This window comes from Malaya genurostris, chromosome 3, assembly GCF_030247185.1.
Source record: "Malaya genurostris strain Urasoe2022 chromosome 3, Malgen_1.1, whole genome shotgun sequence".
Lineage (NCBI taxonomy): Eukaryota > Metazoa > Arthropoda > Insecta > Diptera > Culicidae > Malaya > Malaya genurostris.
The window spans coordinates 100,667,824-100,688,352 of NC_080572.1; the positions used below are offsets into that span (position 1 = coordinate 100,667,824).

At 38.1% G+C, this 20,529-nt stretch overlaps 1 protein-coding gene across 1 annotated transcript in view; it reads right to left on the reverse strand.

Annotated features, from left to right (window-relative positions):
- LOC131437810 (uncharacterized) overlaps positions 1-20,529 on the reverse strand; it is a 219,838-nt gene that overhangs the window by 195,072 nt on the left and 4,237 nt on the right. The window contains exon 2 of the mRNA XM_058607397.1: positions 12,457-13,014. The gene's annotated coding sequence lies outside the window, so the exon portion shown is untranslated. The remainder of the gene's footprint in view (positions 1-12,456; positions 13,015-20,529) is intronic.

Here is a 20,529-nt window from a genome sequence, read left to right on the forward strand (position 1 = left end):
ACTCGGATTACTCGGCTTCTACCGGAAGTCAAATAATTAGTCGAAACAGTAATTTTGAGTGATAGTGCAGCTGTGGTAAGTGTGTGTTGATTAGTGCAAAGTGCCACCAGTAATGGAAACTGAGAATATACCGCCCAAAATTAAAGTATGTTAACCGATCGAAGCGCCATCTGTATTTGATTGTTGGTGTTATCAGATTCAAACATAACGAAAATAGATTGGTGTCGTTGTGTCACGACAGTAAAATCTAAAGAAGATATAAAAGATAAACTTTCTGGAATGGAATGTGTGAAAATTTACAAGTCGATTTTGTCATCATTGCCGTTTCAACCTTCCGAGCGAACAGACGTGCTTTTGTTAACTGCGAAACGCTGAAAACCAGTGCCGTGTGTGATAAAGCGATCGGACAATCGACATTGTACCGTTATTGTATAATAGACAATGGTGCTCGTTCCGCTGAGAGGTTTTCATACATAATACAATAGTGCAGTGTATAGACTTTGAATAGTGAACATTTGGAGTAGTGCCGTGACCCGGTGCTGTGTGCTTTTTTTCCTCTTAGAGGTTTTTTGCACACAGATACAACAACAATTCAACCAACGCGTGGCCCCAGCGGCCGAGTTTTGTAGCACACCGATTAGCCAAGGCCAGGCATTGGTGGCTATTCATTATTAAGCTAAGTATCATTCTCTTTCCCTTTTTTTCTGTCCTTGAAATTATCTGGTGGTATCCCAGATTTCTAACCCGTGCGGATACAATTCCGTGCCATGACAAACCCTGTGAAACAAAACCCTGACCCACCAGATGATAAAATGGAGACAACTGTCGATAGCAAAACTCGCATTAAGAGCTATCCCGACGGACTTGCACTCCCGGCCGGACCGTACACGGTTTATTTCCGGCCCAAATTAAATGGAAAAAAATTAAATTGTCTCCATATATCGCGAGAGCTGACGAAGCGATACTCTACTGTCAAGAGTATTGACAAAGTACGCCCGGACAAGCTTAGGGTCTCGTTAACCAGCTCAAAACAGGCTAACGAGATCGTTCAGGGAGAGCTTTTTACGCGGGAATACCGTGTGTACATCCCAGCTCGTGAAGTCGAAATTGACGGCGTTGTCACCGATGCTAGTTTGACTTGCGATGACGTTCTTAAGTACGGGATGGATTGCAAGCGATTGCATTCAGTGTCGATCGCGGGGGATGGTACCAAATCATACCCCCAATCAGACTCGTATCGGGTGACATTCGCTGGCTCGGCTTTACCTAACTACGTCCTCCTGGACCGAGTTCGCCTCCCTGTTCGTCTCTATGTTCCACGTATCATGAACTGCACCAACTGCAAGCAACTGGGACACACAGCGTCCCATTGCAGCAATAAGCCCCGTTGTGCTAATTGTGGGGAGGCTCATGCGGATGGCTCCTGCGGTAAGGGTACTGCAAAGTGTCTTTACTGTAAGGAGGGTTCGCATGACCTGATGGCATGTCCCGCGTACAAAGTGCGCAAGGATAGTTTGAAACGTTCCCTGAAGGAACACTCCAAGCGTTCCTTTGCTGACATGCTCAAGAATGCCACCCCCCCTAAGCAATCAACGAACATCTATACCTGCTTGTCAACTGACGAGAGCGAGTTTGACGACCCATTAGAAGGTACATCTTCAGCGGCCCCTCATAACTATAGGAAAAGAGTGAACAAATCCTCTCCTAAGCTCCCTAGTAAGGGTACGAAGTTGTCTTCCGATGGGCCTCCAACATTTATGTTTAGAAGTAGTGGAGACAAAGCTCCGAAGCAAACAGTTCCTGGTCTCGGAAAACTCAATTCTGAGAAGGAATTCCCACCACTTCCCGGGACACCAAAATCCCCAAGTGCCCCTGAAAACCCAACAGAGAACCAGCTGGGTGCTGGGCTCATAAAATTCTCTGATGTTGTGGACTGGATTTTTAACACCTTCAATATTTCTGATCCTCTTAAAAGCCTGTTCATGGCTTTGATACCTACAGTTAGAACTTTTTTGAAGCAGTTGACTGCAAAATGGCCCCTTCTTTCAGCGATCGTATCCTTCGATGGCTAACTCATCCACCGAGGTCACGGATTCAATCACTGTTTTACAGTGGAATTGTAGAAGTATCATCCCAAAAATAGATTCTTTTAAAATTCTTGTGAATAATCTGAAATGTGACGCATTTGCATTGTGCGAAACTTGGCTAACTTCTGATGTTTCCCTGAACTTCCACGATTTTAACATTATTCGCCTGGATCGAGACGATCCCTACGGAGGAGTACTTTTGGGGATCAAAAAGTGCTATTCCTTCTATCGAATTAACCTCCCATCGATACCAGGTATTGAAGTTGTCGCATGTCATGTCACAATGAAAGGCAAGGACCTTTGCATTGCTTCCATCTACATTCCCCCTAGAGCCTCAGTTGGGTACCACTGGCTCAGCAGTATCATGCAACTTCTTCCCGCACCGACGTTAGTTTTAGGAGACTTTAACTCTCACGGTGCGGGATGGGGTTGTCTTCATGATGACAACAGATCAACCGCGATCTATGATCTTTGCGATAACTTCAATATGACTATTTTGAATACCGGAGAAATGACACGGATTCCCGCACCACCAGCAAGACCAAGCGCGCTGGATTTATCCTTATGCTCGACCTCGCTACGGTTGGATTGCACGTGGAAGGTGATCCCCGATCCCCACGGTAGCGACCATCTACCTATCGTAGTTTCAATCGCCTACGGATTAAGACCATCGGAGACAATCAATGTTTCGTATGACCTCACACGAAATATTGATTGGAAATACTACGCAAATTCGATATCTGAGAAACTAGAATCAACACAAGAACTTCCTCCGGAGGAAGAGTACACGTTGTTGGCTGGCTTGATTCTCGACACCGCGACTCAAGCTCAGACGAAACGTGTACCTGGCGCGAAAACCAACATCCGTCCTCCTAACCTGTGGTGGGACAAAGAGTGCTCATCACTCAACGCGGAAAGATCTTTAGCGTTCAAAAAGTTCAGAAAAAATGGAACACCCGATAATTATCGGAATTACGCGGCGTTAGACAAGCAAATGAAGAACTTAGTCAAAGCAAATAAACTTGGTTATTGGCGACGGTTTGTTGAAGGATTATCAAAAGAAACATCGATGAGCACTCTTTGGAACACAGCCCGACGAATGCGCAACCAAAACGCCACGAATGAAAGCGAGGAATATTCCAACCGCTGGATATTCGATTTCGCTAAAAAAGTATGCCCAGACTCTGTTCCGGAACAGAAGACCACCCGCGCCGCGACATCAAATACAAACGAAACACCGTTTTCGATGGTAGAGTTCTCACTCGCACTCTTGTCGTGTAACAATAAAGCCCCGGGGCTAGACAGAATTAAATTCAACTTGTTGAAAAATCTCCCTGACCCTGCGAAAAGGCGCTTGTTGAATTTATTTAACAAGTTTCTTACGGGTAATATTGTCCCACACGACTGGAGACAAGTGCGAGTGATCGCCATCCAAAAACCAGGAAAACCAGCCTCCGATCACAATTCGTATCGGCCGATTGCTATGCTTTCCTGCATCCGGAAATTGTTCGAAAAAATGATTCTCTTTCGTCTTGACAATTGGGTGGAGACTAATGGCTTGCTTTCAAATACACAATTTGGTTTCCGCAGGGGCAAAGGAACGAACGATTGTCTTGCGTTGCTCTCAACAGAAATTCAAATGGCATTTGCTCGTAAAGAACAAATGGCGTCAGTTTTCCTCGACATCAAGGGGGCCTTTGACTCAGTTTCCATAAACATCCTATCTGAGAAGTTGCATCAGCATGGTCTTTCACCAATTTTGAATAACTTTTTGTATAATCTATTGTCCGAGAAACACATGTATTTCGCGCATGGTGATTTGTCGACAATACGATTCAGTTACATGGGTCTTCCTCAGGGCTCATGCTTAAGCCCCCTTTTATACAATTTTTACGTAAGCAATATTGATGAATGTATCAACACATCTTGCACACTAAGACAACTTGCCGACGACAGCGTTGTGTCTATTATAGGACGCAAAGCTGCCGATCTCCAAGGACCATTACAAGATACCCTCGACAACTTGTCTACATGGGCTCTTCAAATGGGTATCGAGTTCTCTACGGAGAAAACTGAGCTAGTTGTATTTTCAAGGAAGCGAGAACCAGCACAATTACAGCTTCAACTAGGGGGTGAAACCATAGCTCAAGTCTTCACATTCAAATATCTCGGGGTCTGGTTCGACTCCAAAGGCACCTGGGGATTTCACATTAGATATCTGAAACAAAAATGCCAACGGAGAATCAACTTTCTTCGTACGATAACCGGATCGTGGTGGGTGCCCATCCAGGAGACCTGATCAGGTTGTACCAAACAACGATATTGTCCGTTATGGAATATGGATGCTTTTGCTTCCGATCCGCGGCGAACACTCATTTCATCAAGCTGGAAAGAATCCAGTATCGTTGCTTGCGTATTTCCTTAGGTTGCATGCAGTCAACTCATACGATGAGTCTCGAAGTGTTGGCGGGCGTCTTACCGTTGAAAAACCGATTCTGGGATCTCTCATATCGATTGCTAATCCGATGCGAAATCTTGAATCCGAAGGTGATTGAAAACTTCGAAAGGCTTGTCGAGCTCAATTCTCAGACCCGTTTTATGTCCTTGTATTTTGATTACATGGCTCAGAATATTAACCCTTCTTCGTTTGTGCCCAACCGTGTCCTATTCTTGGATACTTCTGATTCCACTGTATTTTTCGACACATCCATGAGAGAAGAGATTCGTGGAATTCCGGATCACGTACGCCCTCAAGTGGCCCCCAATATTTTTTATAACAAATTCAGAACAGTCAACTGTGAAAAGGTGTTTTACACTGACGGATCATACATCAACGAGTCCACAGGCTTCGGCATCTTCAATCAAAACATCACCGCTTCTTACAAACTCAGTGATCCAGCTTCAGTTTACGTCGCAGAACTAGCTGCCATTCAGTACACTCTTGAGATCATTGAAACCTTGCCCAAAGATCATTACTTCATTGTCACGGACAGTCTAAGTTCAATAGAAGCTCTCCGGGCAATGAAGCCAGGAAAGTATCCCCCCTATTTTCTGGGGAAAATATGGGAACACTTGAGAGCTTTATCTGGACGGTCTTATTTAATATCCTTAGTCTGGGTCCCATCGCATTGTTCCATTCCAGGCAATGAACAGGCAGACTCATTGGCTAAAGTGGGCGCATTAGAAGGTGATATTTATGAAAGACCAATATGCTTCAATGAATTTTTCAGAATCTCTCGTCAGAAAACTCTCGAAAGTTGGCAAACTTCATGGAGCAATGACGAACTGGGACGATGGCTACACTCCATTATCCCTAAGGTATCGACGAAACCTTGGTTCAGGGGGATGAACGTGAGTCGCGATATCATTCGTGTTATGTCGCGGCTCATGTCAAATCACTGCACCTTCAACGCACATCTCCGGCGTATTGGGCTCGCGGAGAGCGGTCTCTGCACCTGTGGCGACGGTTATCAGGACATCGAGCATGTCGTGTGGTCGTGCGTAGAGTATCGCGACGTCAGGTCGGAGCTACTGGAATCCCTTAGGGCCCGAGGTAGACCGTCCAATGTTCCGGTTCGGGATGTGTTGGCGAGTCGGGATAGTTTATATATGCTTCTCATATACCAGTACCTTAAACACATTAATATACAAGTGTAATCCGTAGTTTCCTCTCTCTTGTCGAGGCTAAGAATATTCTTCACCTACAGGTTCGAGACTAACATTCGCCCGATTCTCCAAATCCCTCGCCTGTCCACTATCTCTGTATAAAATAACAAGATCTTTTGACTGCCACTAACTTCTTCGTTCCCCCTTTCTCCGTTTCTCCACCATCTCGATGTCAACTAATTAGATCTTTATCGTTTTTGGTCATTCGTTCTCATACCCCCTTTTTCATCCCGTTTTCCACAAAATTACGTCTCTATACTTCTTTCATTCTCTTAGGCAAAGGCATCGCCCACGGGAAAACTGCTTCAATCGATGAACAACATGCGGGCCACCCGCTGGGTCTCTGTGACCTGGGGGTGTTTCCCGCGGACCCATTGAAACGTATAATCGTCATCTGGAAGAAACTAATGCCATATTTAATCCACCGACCATTGCCGATCGCCAGCTGCAGACTGAATCTGCAGAATCGACCATTGCGACCGGAATTCGCCACTACCCTAATGATAATACCCTAGTTTTAAGTTAGTTTTAATTTAAAATAAGAAAATGCCCTTGGCATCTAAGAGCTTAAGCAGTGTGCCTTCAATTATGTTACTATTGAATAAAAAAGTCGATTTTGTGATTCTGGCTGAAAATCTAAAATTGTTATTTTTCAGCTTTTGTGTGTCATCTCTCGGCCGCCATGTTTTATTTACAGAAATGTAAATAGGAGAAAAAAGATACTGATGAGATCCAATGCTTTATTACATTTCTCCTTACTAAAAATAGGCATCAATAATATGGGAAACGTGTAATGTATGGATCGCGTGAAGTTCATAACCGTGCAAATATTTCTTGCAACTATGTTTAACTTGGACACATCTAAATATAGTTTGGACTGCGAGGAGGATCCATTTGGTATTTTATTATTTTGGTTATCGAGTAGATATTGACATTACCTCATATGACGTAGGGAGTTGTTGTTCGATTAATGGCGATCGAGTGGTATCTTGCAAATATTACGGCTTTCGATAAAAAAAACAGAACACAATGCATTAAATGTATGAATTCATAACGAACCTCCCGACAGCCGGCTGTCTGGAATTTCACGAGTTTCGGGAGGAATTTTGTATTTTAGTAGGGAGCACATATTAATACAAAACACGATAAAATTGCAACGTATTCTCGGCTACCCAGAGCAATAAACACATGATATTATTATTCGAAAATCAACCAACTAAAAAACTCTTCTTGTAATGCACTTGGAAATGCAGAGGATTCATCGGTTTCTAGTAGTAACATGCATTGAATCAACAATCCTTCCGTCTCAAGTAGGTCTGCATTCGGACGTGGCCGGCATCGATATTGAGCAACATGCAGGGAGCAAAGCAGTTTACACAATGTGAAACTACGAGCTATTCCCAAGCAAGTTGTTTCATGAAAACATTTTGTATGTTTAATTGGTTTTTAACAATAACGGAGTAGCAACACACGGGCGGTCTCTAATGCTAATGCAACATTGATATTATTGTTGTCGATCATAGAACTGTGTAAAAGAATGTTCTACCAAGTACATGGGGCCTTGTTCACTAGGCAGCCCTAATGGATCCAATTCAGGAGGAAGTTGATGGGGTAAGATCAGTGTTCGTGATTTCCGAAAATTTAACAGAAGCTGCTCGATTTTTATCTAGATTGTATACAACATTTTCAATCCGGTAGAAGATGCTACAAGAACTCGAGTCTCTCAATGCATGAACCGCGAGTGAATTTTTCTACATTTCTTCGCTCCACTTCATACTCTGAGTATTTCACGGCCCTTAAAAAAATTACAGTCCGATGATGATTGGTGCTGTGTGGAATTTACCAAGAGAGAATCGCAAGTTGACAATTATCGCAGAAAACCGAATCGATGATTCGACTTGATGACTCTCATACTAGGTTGCAATATTTCAAAACCCTTGTGTGTAGCATTCACATACATTTTCATAGGCACAAAATATACAAAGGTTATATGCACATAGTTAGAATCGCGAAACGAGAATATGCGACCGTTTGTTGCTTCAGAGAGAATCCCCACAGCAGCGAGCTAACCTTTGATTCTCAGACAGGTCATCGAGAGAAATTCTCTCTCGCACTGGTGTCTATTCTATGTTAAATGAACCATGTCGGTTTTTTGTTGCTGCGATGATATCCGTCTCTCTTTGATGGCACTTATTGAATCGTGTGAAGAGTTGCGAGTGAGCGTTCTTTGATACGATAAAAGCCATCCTTGAGTAAGATACGAGGTTGTCGGGTTCATATATCTTGGAGCAATAGTATTCTGCGATAGTGATTTTAGTCGTGGAGTAAAACAACTCCGTTACCAGCTTAAATTGCGTAGCTGGTAAACACCCACAAAACTGGCCATATACAAGTCGTTCTTACTTTCAGTTGCTCTATACAGCCACGAAGTGTGATTGGTGAAGAAGACAGATCTCTGAGTACTCGGCATATTTGAGAGAAAAATCCTGCGCTCAATACTTGTTGGTTAAGAGAGAATGGGGAATGGCGGAGGCATAGATCACAAGTATTTCAACATGCTAGCATTGGAAGATTTATAAAGAGTACAGTGGGTTGGGCATGTAACAAGAGTACCTGAAAAGATATTAACATGCATGATACTCAGTAGAGAACCTGGAAAAGGTTATTGAATGTGGAATAGACGTTGCACTCGGAGGGCGGTGTAATAGAGAAGAAATCAAGAAAATGCAATACATCGAATTTGAAAAAAAACAGAAAATTTTCCATTACGCATCTTATTGAAAAATAGCGAAAAGATATTTTTTTGACCATTTCAATAGTTTTTTTTTCCCAAGTATATTTCAGTTGAATAGAAGCTATCAAATATTCACGATTTTTAATGGTAAATCACAAAAAATTTCATCACGTCGTTTGGATTGGAGCAAAATACAACGGAAAGTTGAAAACAATGGGGAACATTATGCTAAATCAGCCATTCCAAATGTTATTCAAAGAACTGTAAAGATTACTTTTTTTGCAAAACGGAGAATAAAACCATCAGTGTAGTAGTGATTTATCTTTGGCTAAAATTGTCCTCGATTTCAGCGATAACCTCTTCATTCATGCGAAATTTCTTACCGGCGAGATTTTTTTCTGACCCTGCGAGCAGCCAGTAGTCGCTAGGAGCCAAATCTGGCGAATACGGTAGATGTGGCATTGTTTTGCTCGACTTGTGACACGATTGTCTTGATAAAACAAAATTTTTTTCTTTGTAGTTTCTTTGCAATTTCAGCCTTCAAACGCTACAATAACGCTATATAATATTCACTGTTAATGGTATTTCCTTTCTCAAGGTAGTCGATAAATATTACACCACGCACATCCCGAAATATCGAGCCTCGAGTCAATTTGCGGCTCTCTAAGAATTTTCGAAACGCTGCAAGTGAGTACAAAAAGGTGTTAGTGTGCGAAATATTTCCAAATTCATTCTTTATTTGTGTCCTTCATCAATTCAATGGTGTTTCAATTCTGGGGTACAAATATACTCCACGAAAGCGTAGGTGCTAGATGTATGGAATGAGCTATTGTTCGGACCTGTCGGTTTTCTTTTAATAACTTTGTCTACAAATGTCGAATTGTTTTATCGTCTTCGAAGTTTTTCCTCCTCGTTAAATTTCCTACGAAAATAACACAGGCACCGATTTTTAGAATTCATAGGTTGATCTTCAGCCGTTTTTTTTTTGAAAAAAGTGGATTTCTCCATAGTAAATCTCATACAAACTTTAAACCTCGGGCACGAAAATAGTTTCTCCGATCGAGCTGAAACTTCGCATGGTGCTTACCCAAAAGGAGCAGGGAAAGTTTGGTGGAGCTGAAATCAATATTTTGTCCAAACCTAATGTTCACTGAGCTACGCTAGTAGCTGTTAATATTTTAATGGAGTACACTATGCGTATTTTTATTAAGAATTCTAGGCAACAGAAACAAAAACACTTCAAAGACATGTATTCAATTTGACTGATGTGATAGCGAGAATGAAAACTTGTGATAAAGTTACCCCACAGACGAACGCACAATGTCCTTAAAGGAGGGGTAGGGTCTAAAAGATGAAAAAATCATCATTTTTGAATTTTTTTTCGAAACTATCGTGCTACAAAATAAATTTAAATGTTTTGCATGATAATAGGCATCATTCGAACAATATTTTTTTTTACAATTTTTTTCGTGGAACAATATTAAGAAATGAATCTGTGAAGAGGTATTTATGAGGACGCTTCTTAAAAATCATGATTTGCGGTGTCCACTGTATCTCAGCGCAGACTAATCAGAAGTGAACAAATCAAAGTAGCAAAGTTAGAGTAGAAATTTTTCTAGACCCCAACGTTTCTGTTTGATTTTTTAAATTTAATTTTTATTTTTGGTGGTTGTTCAAAGTGAAAACTACGATTTTTCACGAAAAAATCCGACATTTTGTAACTGTAAAACCTCCCCTAAGTAACAAACAACCAAAAGGAAAACGTTGGGGTCTGGTTTTTTATATGTAGAAAGTATGTGTAAAATTAAAAAAAAAATGGTTCAGTAGTTTTTGAATGACGATGGACACGCACTTTCAAAACCTGCTTTCGAGAAAAACGCGTTTAAAGCGTAGGGTCTAACATTTTCAAAAAATCATATTTTTTCTTTCATAAAGCTTAAAGCCAGGAAAATCACTATCCCAATTAAATTCTGGATTTTTAGTTTGATAAGTATCTAACGATAAAACAGATTGAAAAAATGACATGACATTGTGGTCTGAGCGCGTTATCAAACGGTATAAGGAAACATTGACGACAATTCGGAAGCCTCAAGCCAGTCGTCGGAGTGGAACTGTCGACCGGAAACTGCGTGGTAAGATTTTGAAGACGTTTAAGAGGAATCCTAATCTGTCGGACCGTGATTTAACCAGAAAATTCGGTGCTGCCCATAGTACCGTGAGGAGAACTCGACTCCGGGATGGAATCAAGTCGTATCGAGCTAGCAAACAGCCAAATCGAACCATAAAAAAGAATAGTGTGGTCAAAATTCGTGCTCGGAAACTATATGACCAGGTGCTGACCAAGTTCGACGGGTGTCTTCTGATGGACGATGAAACCTATGTCAAGGCTAACTTCGAGCAAATCCCAGATCAAAAATTTTACTTGGCAATGGCTCGGGGGGATGTTCCAGCCAAATTTAAATTTGTTTTTGCCGACAAAGCAGTCATTACAGCAAAGTCATTCAAGAATGGTATGCAGAGAAAGGGGCGCAGTTTGTTCCGAAAAACCTTAACCCACCCAACTGCCCCCAGTTCCGCCCAATTGAGAAATACTGGGCAATAATGAAGAGGAGACTCAAGGCAAAGGAAAAGGTTGTCAAAGACATCAATCAGATGTCGACCTTGTGGAATAAGATAGCTAAAACGATGAACGAAGAAGGTGTGCGCCGCCTAATGAGCCGTGTTACAGGAAAAATTCGAGAATTCCTTCGAAACCGCGTCGAATAATTTTATCCGTATTTTTTCTTAAAAGTATGAAGGAAACGCAACATTAGTATAAAAAAAGATCTTGAATTCAATAATAAATAACTGAAATACAGGCAATTGTCTTTATTCCTATTCTATCTGAAGCAAGCTTTAGTCCTATATCGATAGAAACAAATCCAACAGAAAATAAACACACACCGCATCACAAGTCTATCTTCGCTATTCTGCTTTACCGCCGACACTGATTTGAGATTTTGTTTTTGTCTCCTTTGTTACCTATTGGGTACACAAATGCAAATGGCGGACATGTTGAGTGAAGAGGAAGCTTAATCTTCTACAAACATTTAGTTTGATACAGGTTATGTTCAAAGTTAATAATAAAGATACTAAGCCCCAATGAAATTAAAAATGTTTGAGTGTCATTATTTTCTGACACTGTATAGATAGATTATCAAACGGTGACATAAAATCAATGCAAGAACACAACTCATCTAATAAATGAATATTTAAGAAGAAGATTTTTCATTCAATTGGTTTGTAACATAGAACTTGTAACATCCAATAAATGGGGGCTACCAATGTATTGACGCGCAGGAGGGGTATACTTACTACTGACTTAACTGTTTTACTAATAATATTAGCGATCCATGTCAAATGCAGGAAATGGGAAGAAAATAAATTAAAAATCCGAACTTAAAAATCAACATTGACAGGTGAATGCTATCAACGACACACAATCTTGTATTTTTACATCAATCTATTTTTTCCAAGATCAATTAACCGCTTTTTCGACTAAATACAGATTGCGAAAATATATTGCTCACATTACCAAGTATAAACAACGAAATGTAGCGCAAAACCTATTAAATATTGTGGAAGAAAAATAAAATATATGAACAGTGACAGTTAACTGGACGAAAAGCGTTATCGCAATAAGATTGATGGACGCGCACTTGCGGCCGTAGGACCTCAACCGTAACTTGACTGGTACCGTATGTTTTTATTTGGGGTACATTCCAATTCCTAGTGCTATCAGCAACTGCCGGTTGAGTTAGTAGAATGGTTTCATCCGGGGCCCATATGACCATCAAGACTTTTTAGATCCAAAAACCTCATGCGAAACAATAAATTGGCAGTAGCAGCAATGGCAGTAAAGTATGTACAGCAGAAGCGAAAATAAAATAAGAAATAAAATTCATAAAACATAAAGCTTTTGAAACTTACCATTAACAAGATTTAATCCAATTAACTGATTCCGGTATCAGCTTCGGTCATGCGGTTGCTTCACAGAGCAGACTAGCTACTGGTTAGCATTTGGTGGCGCCCAGCAGATCCAGCGGGCTGTTGGGTCTGGGTCCGGCTATAATCTAAGCTTTTTTATTCCCTTATTTTCGTTCACTCGTTCTGTGAAGACCGCGAATGTGGATGGCATAAATACGGCTCAAAAAAGAATCCACTCGCAGATAACACGATTCGGATTTCAAACACTTTTTTTCTGATCCTTCTTTCTCACTGGCGGATTAACTCTCGAGTGCACTAATTAATTTTCCACCGCGCGCAACCACCATAAACCACCGTCTACCGAGATATCTATTTTTTCTCCTTTTAATTTTTGACCGATTGATCATCAAACGGTTTTATTCGAGTTCCATGAGTACTGGTTAATTGTCGTCTTGTTTTCCTGTGCCATTTGCCTCTCGCTGTTCGCTTGTATAGTCAAAGAATCCATTCAGCACTGTCAGGATGGGTTCGATAGTTTTTTATGTGATTTACGGGATTTATCTGTGAAGATAAAAAACGACTCTGATGATAATGACAAAAGGAAACGTTGAATGGTTGGTTGAATGGATCAATTAATGGGATACTTTTGTCGTTAGTATTAATTGGTAATGGTACGTGGTACGGATTTAACGAAACATTAGTTCTATATTTAAAGAGTTCCAATATAGTCAAACATGTTGTAGTTATTTTGAATTTGTTTGTTTAAATGTGTCTATGTTCTGAATCACGTTTATTTTGTTTTGAATCATGTTCATAAATGCTAATAAATATTGCAGAACGACTAAGAACAAGAAAACATTCAAATATTTCCGGTTTGCTATCCAGGGTTATTCAAAAAAAAATTCTACTCGCACACCCCTTTTTGCACACGAGACTCAAACTAATAAAAACCTTTCATCTTGCAGAACATAATAGCCTAATGCGTCTTACTTGAAAAAAAAAAACACAAATGAAATAAATACAACCTTTCTCATTTTACAGAATTTTCGAGAAAATCAAGTTGCACTAATTCATTTGAGATCTAATTACAGGGCAAATTTTACGTGTGAAATACATAATTTTGACGTAGGACTACGTCTTTCTTTACTATGCCGACATAGTAAAGAAAGACGTAGTCCTACGTTTTCAAAATTTCACAACACAAAAGTTTAACGAAATTACTCCAGATTTGATTTCTTAATAACTTCTTCCCTGTTTGAGTATTTTCTCTATTTTTTCACAAAACGATTGGAAGAAGGTGTAAGATTGTTGTTAATACCACGTTTATCACATAAACATTGTTTAAATAGTGGAAAAATAGGTCCAAACACAAAACAGCAAAAACAACCGTATCTGTAAATAGACTTTGATCTGTTGCAAGTTTGCAGTGTGGACAACGATAGAGAATATTATTCAAAATCGGCCGTTCTAATGGCTCTGAATTAGTAATCTAAAGAACTATTAAGATCACTTTCTTTGCAAATCGTTGAATAAAAATCATCAGTTTGGTGCAAATCAAGATTAATTTGATTAGTGAAAAGCTGTGCGAAATTCGCACCAAACGAGCGCAAATAAAGCTAGCATTTGGGTGCATTGCGTTCGAGAAAAATGTTCCGAATACTCACACACGATAGCTAAAGCTTCTTAAACGGTCAAACGTTATCAAATCAGTTAATATCTATACACATCTCGAATGCAGCCCTACGTCAATGTCGGCCATGTATCTGATATTACCTTAGTTTTTTTTAATGATACATATTACTTTAACTTTTTTTATTCGCGTAAGTTTTTGTTTTTCTTTTCAATTTGAGTTTACAAAAACAAAAAACAAAATACTGTTCCGGGTGATTTTAACGTTGATCAGAGTGATCAGAGTTCGAATCATTTGAAACAACTAGCGTATTTCTTTAGTTTTAAACAAACTGTGAATGAGTTTACAACAATTTCGAGACACGATAGATCACGTATAGTCCAATTTTGACGGAGTTCATTCGTGTGTGGAAACCAATTGTGAAATTTCTGATCATGAGACCATTGCAATTTGCATAGCGAGATTTTCTAGAGATGCAACAACCACAGTGAAAATTAAGTGTTGGAAAAAGTAAGCCATGTCTCGATTTGTATCAAGAAGCTTGTGTTGTACGCAGTTGATTGATGTATTGAAAAAGTGTACTGAGCAATTCCAAAAATGCTTAGCAGATCATCAGACTCGACCTTCTCCGATTTGGATGAAACTTTGCACATGGCTTCAGTATGGCAAACCATAAGTTTTTGAGCCGATGGAGAGGTCAATCCGACCTACGACTGATTCTTAAGGGCGTATGTATTTTTGCATATCACGAAAATTGCCTTTTTCAAATCGTTGTAACTCGGAAACCGTTAATTGTACAAAAATGGCGTTCAGGAAGAAGTTGTTGGGAATCAATAGGGCACTGAAAAAAAATTTTGATTTTTTTTCTCAATAATTTCAAAATGAACCAAAAAAATTATATTAAAAAAAAATCAGGGTTTCGATTTTTTTTGATAATTTTTATTTTAAAGCTCTTATTAAAACCTACAGATTGATGGCTATTCCATCCGTGCCTTTTGAAAAATGAATAAGTTACAGCTAAAATAATTTACAGATATATTCGACATTTTATGTTCTCGTTGAAAGATAATCATTTAAACAGTAGAATATTATTCTACAGGTTAAAGGCAATAGATTGGTTCATGATATCCTTTCTTCTAAAAGTAACTGTTCTTGAGATAATTAATTATACCACCATTTTTTATATTTCCATGAATTGTTTATTTGCTTGTTATATCTACAATAATTACATGTACATGAATAATTCTTAATTATATTTATGGTTTATATACATTTTTTCTGATTTCTGATTTCCGATACCGGAACCGAATAAAAGATAATTAATATAGCGTTAGGCTACAAATCTACCCCGTGAGAGTTGTCCTCGGCATCTTAGAGCTTAAGCAGTGTGCCTTCAAACTAATTATTAAATTATGAAAAAACGTGATTAATCCACCTAGCAGTGAGATTATACCTTTTTTATTATTCCGCATGTGTTTGATGCATGGATATTCTTCGGTGTTTTAGTTCTCATGACATTATTTTAATTATCGTCGTTTTAAACGCAAATTGAGATATTAATCACTCATTACCCTGTAATGTCGAAACTGCAAATCGTATCGAATTTCAATCTTAACGTGTGATAATCGATTGAACATTCCCTGAGATGTCGAAGTTCCACTGTAGAGTTTTTCGTCATTATTCATGGTACTTCCAGAGCCATAATTATGAAATTACTAGCATAACCCAGAATGATTCGCATGGCCATAAATTTATACGCCAAACAATTTACATCTTCTATATCGGTATGAATGTTAAAAACTCATCATCCTGTAATTCCAGGATCGGATAAAATTCACCAATTTTGTATGAGACCATAAGTTCTTTAATTAGAATTTTTGTTTTTAAAGTTCGAAAAAATGAGCTTTGAGAAACGATTCGATACTGGAACCGGAATTCTAAAATCGGTGTAGCCGAAATCAGTTAAATTCACCTGAGGAGTGTGTAGACATCTTTGAGAAATTGTAGTGCGAATTAAAATTCGGGGATACATTCCGAATCCAAAAACGAATACCGCTTAAACTGAAATAAATTTATTTGGTAATCGACTATCCAAATCTGCAAACCCGATAAACCTGATTAATTTATGTGAAATGGACATTTTTATACTAATCACCCTGCATTTTCTAAACCGGAAGTCGGATCTGACTAAAAAGTAAGATGTTCTATAGGATTTTAAGACCTCTCATTATAATCATAGATGGTTCTTAGATTTCATTTGAATCTTAGATCGGTTCAGCCATCTAAGAGAAAAATGAATTGCTTTACTTTAATTCCGTTTCACATATCACCCTGTGGTTCCGCAATCAGAAGTCGGATCCAAACGTTATTCAGGAACCTTGTTTGGGAGTATACGACTTTTCATATGAATCTGAGTTTGTAGAAAACGGTTTAGCCATCTCCGAGAAAATTGAGTGAACTTTTTTGTCACACACGCATTTGCTGATCTCGACGAACTGAGTCGAATGGTATATGGGAGTTATGTTCTTCCACCATTTATTACTGTAAGTAGCTTAAATCAAAATAATTATGGAATTACTTTCAACTTAAAAATACTTCCATCATCTAGCTCACATGTCATACTCGAACGATTATGTTGCCAAAAACGAACCTTGGTAAAATCGGTCCGAGGCAAAATGTCATGAGAAAAGTTGCTGTACACAGTCTTTTTGGTGCTTAGAAACAATTGTATGTAACAGTATAAAAAATCGTGTTTCATTTGGCTCCGAAACAGCGCTTTATCATCAAACGCGTAAAACTCCTACTACTGGAATAAGGGAAAAGGCGTTTACACGAAAATATCGATATCTCCGTTAAAAATTTATGGATTTTGACAATCTATGCCTTGTTGGATAGCTATTACCGTGCGGAACCTAAGTCTAAAAACATATTCTGTTTTCAAGGTCAGTTGTAAAAGATATTGTCCAAAAACTGAAAAATTTAACATAAAACTTTGTATAACTCAAAAAGTAAACATCCGATCTTAAACCATTCAATAGCGTTCAGGGTGACGGAAATACCTTTCATTTGTCACTAGTTTGATCAAAATCGGTCCAGCCATCTTTGAGATCTCGACCTCTTAGCAGTGGTGGTAAATTGCGAACCGAACGCCGATGCTTCTGCAAATTTACTCAAAAATTTTCACCGAGCGTAAGCATGCGATAGGTTCGAAAACTATTTCCTCGGTTAATGCGATGGTGTTCTGTGCTCGGTGTTTGGCGAAGCAATCTGATTCGAACCGTTTTGAAATTATCAATGCACACGTGATCAGCACAAAAAAATTTCTTTTGTTCGATTGATAAATCGATCAATAGCAATTCAAATGGTATTATTCTGGACATTATCAGTGTGCGTAGGATGTCTCGATATGGAAAATAGTAAGTTTTGTATCTTTTGCAAATTTTATGGGTTTGGTTATAGAATCTATAACAATAAGAATTGAATATTTTGGAACATTTCAGCAATCGTAGAGTGGCTCAATATGAAAAGGGTTTTTTTTACTCTTGCAAATTCGATGTTTAATAAACTGGTGAGTCAATAGCAAAGAAAATAAGTAATTGCAGGTATTTTCAACGAGCGTATTTAAATTTGATGTTTTATTGATTGTTGAATCAATAGCAGTTCAACTTGTATAATTTTAGACATTTTCAGAGAGCGTAGAGTAGCGAAATTTGAAAATTTGGATTATTTTTACTAGTAATAAATAGTAAAAAATCTTTGGAAATTATCTGCCATCGTAGGGTTCTTCTATTTGAAAAATTGTAAAATTTTTGACTAATACCAATTCGATGGTTTGTTGATTGTTGGATCAATAGCAGTTCGAATTGAATAATTTTGGGAATTTTCGGTGAGTGTAGGATGGCGCAGTATGAAAACTTGTAAGTATTTTGACTTTTGCTGATAAAATGTTTCATTTAATAGTGAAAATTACAAATTGCTCATTTTTGAGATTTTCAGGGACCATAGGATGGTTCTATCTGTATAATGGTAAAGTTTTTGACTAATGTCAATTCGATGCTCTATTGATTGATGAAATAATAGCAGTTCAAATAAGATGATTTTCATGATGATGATAAGAATAGTTTCAGCGATCGTATGGGGGTTTAACCCTCAGGGTACGGACTATAAAAAAGTTACGTTCAGTACGGACAGGGTTAGCCTAACCCGGCGACTTTGATTGGGTGTATATCGAGCTGTACTTTGTCAATTTGAATAATTTTTTTTTATTTTGTGTGAAATTGTCTCAAAAATATAATAGAGTTGTCAGATTAATCATTTAACTGATTGAAAAAAAATTATAATGAAAAATGTGAACGGGTCTTGAATTTTTTTTGTAAAAAACGTTTTTTTTTTCAAAATGCTGTAACTTTTTGAAAAAAAAAATATTAACATTGTATAACTCGCATTTGAAAGGTAAAAAGTAGTTCTTAGAAATGTCCATAACGGTTTTTTGATTTATTCCAAAAACTATATTTTTTTTGAAAAATGAAAATACGCGTTTTTTCGAGTTAGCGAAACAACGTTGTTTCGTTGATTTATGATGATAAAGGTTAAAATTAATTACTTTGAGCGTAAAAAAGCGACGCGTTGCCATGTTTTTAATGCGTGTTCTTTAACAAAAAATTACAAGAAACAAAATTTAATGAGTTATAATTCACTACGAGCAGCAAAGATTTCGATATAAGACGTACGTTCAAGTGATTGAGATCTACTACAATACTTCGCTTACACCATGTACAACGCGTTATTTTGAGGTTAGAATCTACAAAATTAAGTAAAGAGTACGTATTCTTACTTACCTTTTTATTCCTCAGCGGCAAACAGACGAAAATTAAAACTTAATTTTTTTGAAAATTTTGGATTTTGTTACGTTCGATACGGACTGGGTGTACCACACCCGAGCACAATGTTTATATGTGTCTAGCTCGGACACAAAGCGGAAACTGACTCTGCCGGTTAGGCCTATAATAGTGTGTACCTATAAGTTTCCCCCCCCCCCCCCTGGTCCGGACCACCCTCGCCGACTTCTCTTCGTATGGCGGTTCTTTCAAATTTCGCTCGGGTTACGGTAACCCAGTCCGTACCCTGAGGGTTAATATAAAAATTTGAAAATATTTTGATTTTTGCTATTTTAATGTTCAATAGATGAGCGAGCGACGTTTGTTAATTTTGGATATTCTCAGCGAGCGCTGGATGGCTTAATATAGAAATTGTAATTATTAAACTATTTACAATTTCATGCCAGCGGTAAACCGGGAACCGAGCACCAATGCTTCATACATATTTGTTTAGAAATGTTTTCCTAGCAAAAATATGCAAAAGCTTTCGGCGAAGGTCAATTGAGCTCTATTCGATGCGTAGTTTTATTATTTATGGTTCGATTAAATGCCTACCTACAGCATCAAAACTAAATTCTTTTTCAGTTTATGAGCAAAGCAATAGCGCGTTAAAAATTACAATCAAAATCACAGGCACTTCGACGATTTGCATGTTTAAATCCGATGGTTCACCACCACTACTATTTATATATCAATCAATACAGCATCTGATTTGGAAAAATAGTTCACAATTTCTTATATAAAGCTGCCTTACCACCGAATAAAATGCTTAAAATTCTAATATTCCAATTGCTATCTATTAAACATTGAATTAGCAAAAGGTAAAGTATTCCCAAATTTTCATATTAAGCCATTCCACGCCCACAAGATATGTATAAAATTATTCTATTCTAATTTAATTCATTCATCAATCAATAAAGTATCGGATCTGCAAATTCAAATACTAACATTTTACACTAACAAATAGGACCTCACTACGCTCGCTGTAAATTGGAAATCCTATTGGAACTGCTATTGATTCACCAATTAATAGGACATGGAATCGACATTAGTCAAAAATTTTAAAGTTACGCTCGTCGAAAATGTCCAAAATTATCAAATTTACATTGCTCTTGATTCACTATTAAATGGAACATGAAATCAGCAAAAGTCTAAATATATCCAAATTTTCATATTGCACCAACCTACGCTCGATAAAAATGTAAAAAATTATTTCCAGAATCAACAGACCATCGAATTAGTCTAAGATACAATTTTTGTCGATTTTTCAAATAGAACCACCCTACGGTCGCTGAAAATGTCCAAAATTGTTAAATTTTAATTGCTTTTGAATCAATATTTAATAAAACATCAAATTAGTAAAAATCAAAATATTAACAAATTTTTATATTGCGCCACCCCCGCTCGCAGAAAATGTGAAAAATTATCCAATTCGAACTGCAATTTATTCACTAATCAATAGAGCATCCAAATGAGATTAGTCAAAAAATTTTCTATATTCCATATACAGGCACCCTACGCTCGTTGTAAATGCCCAAAATTACTCAATTTTAATTGCTATGGACTCAC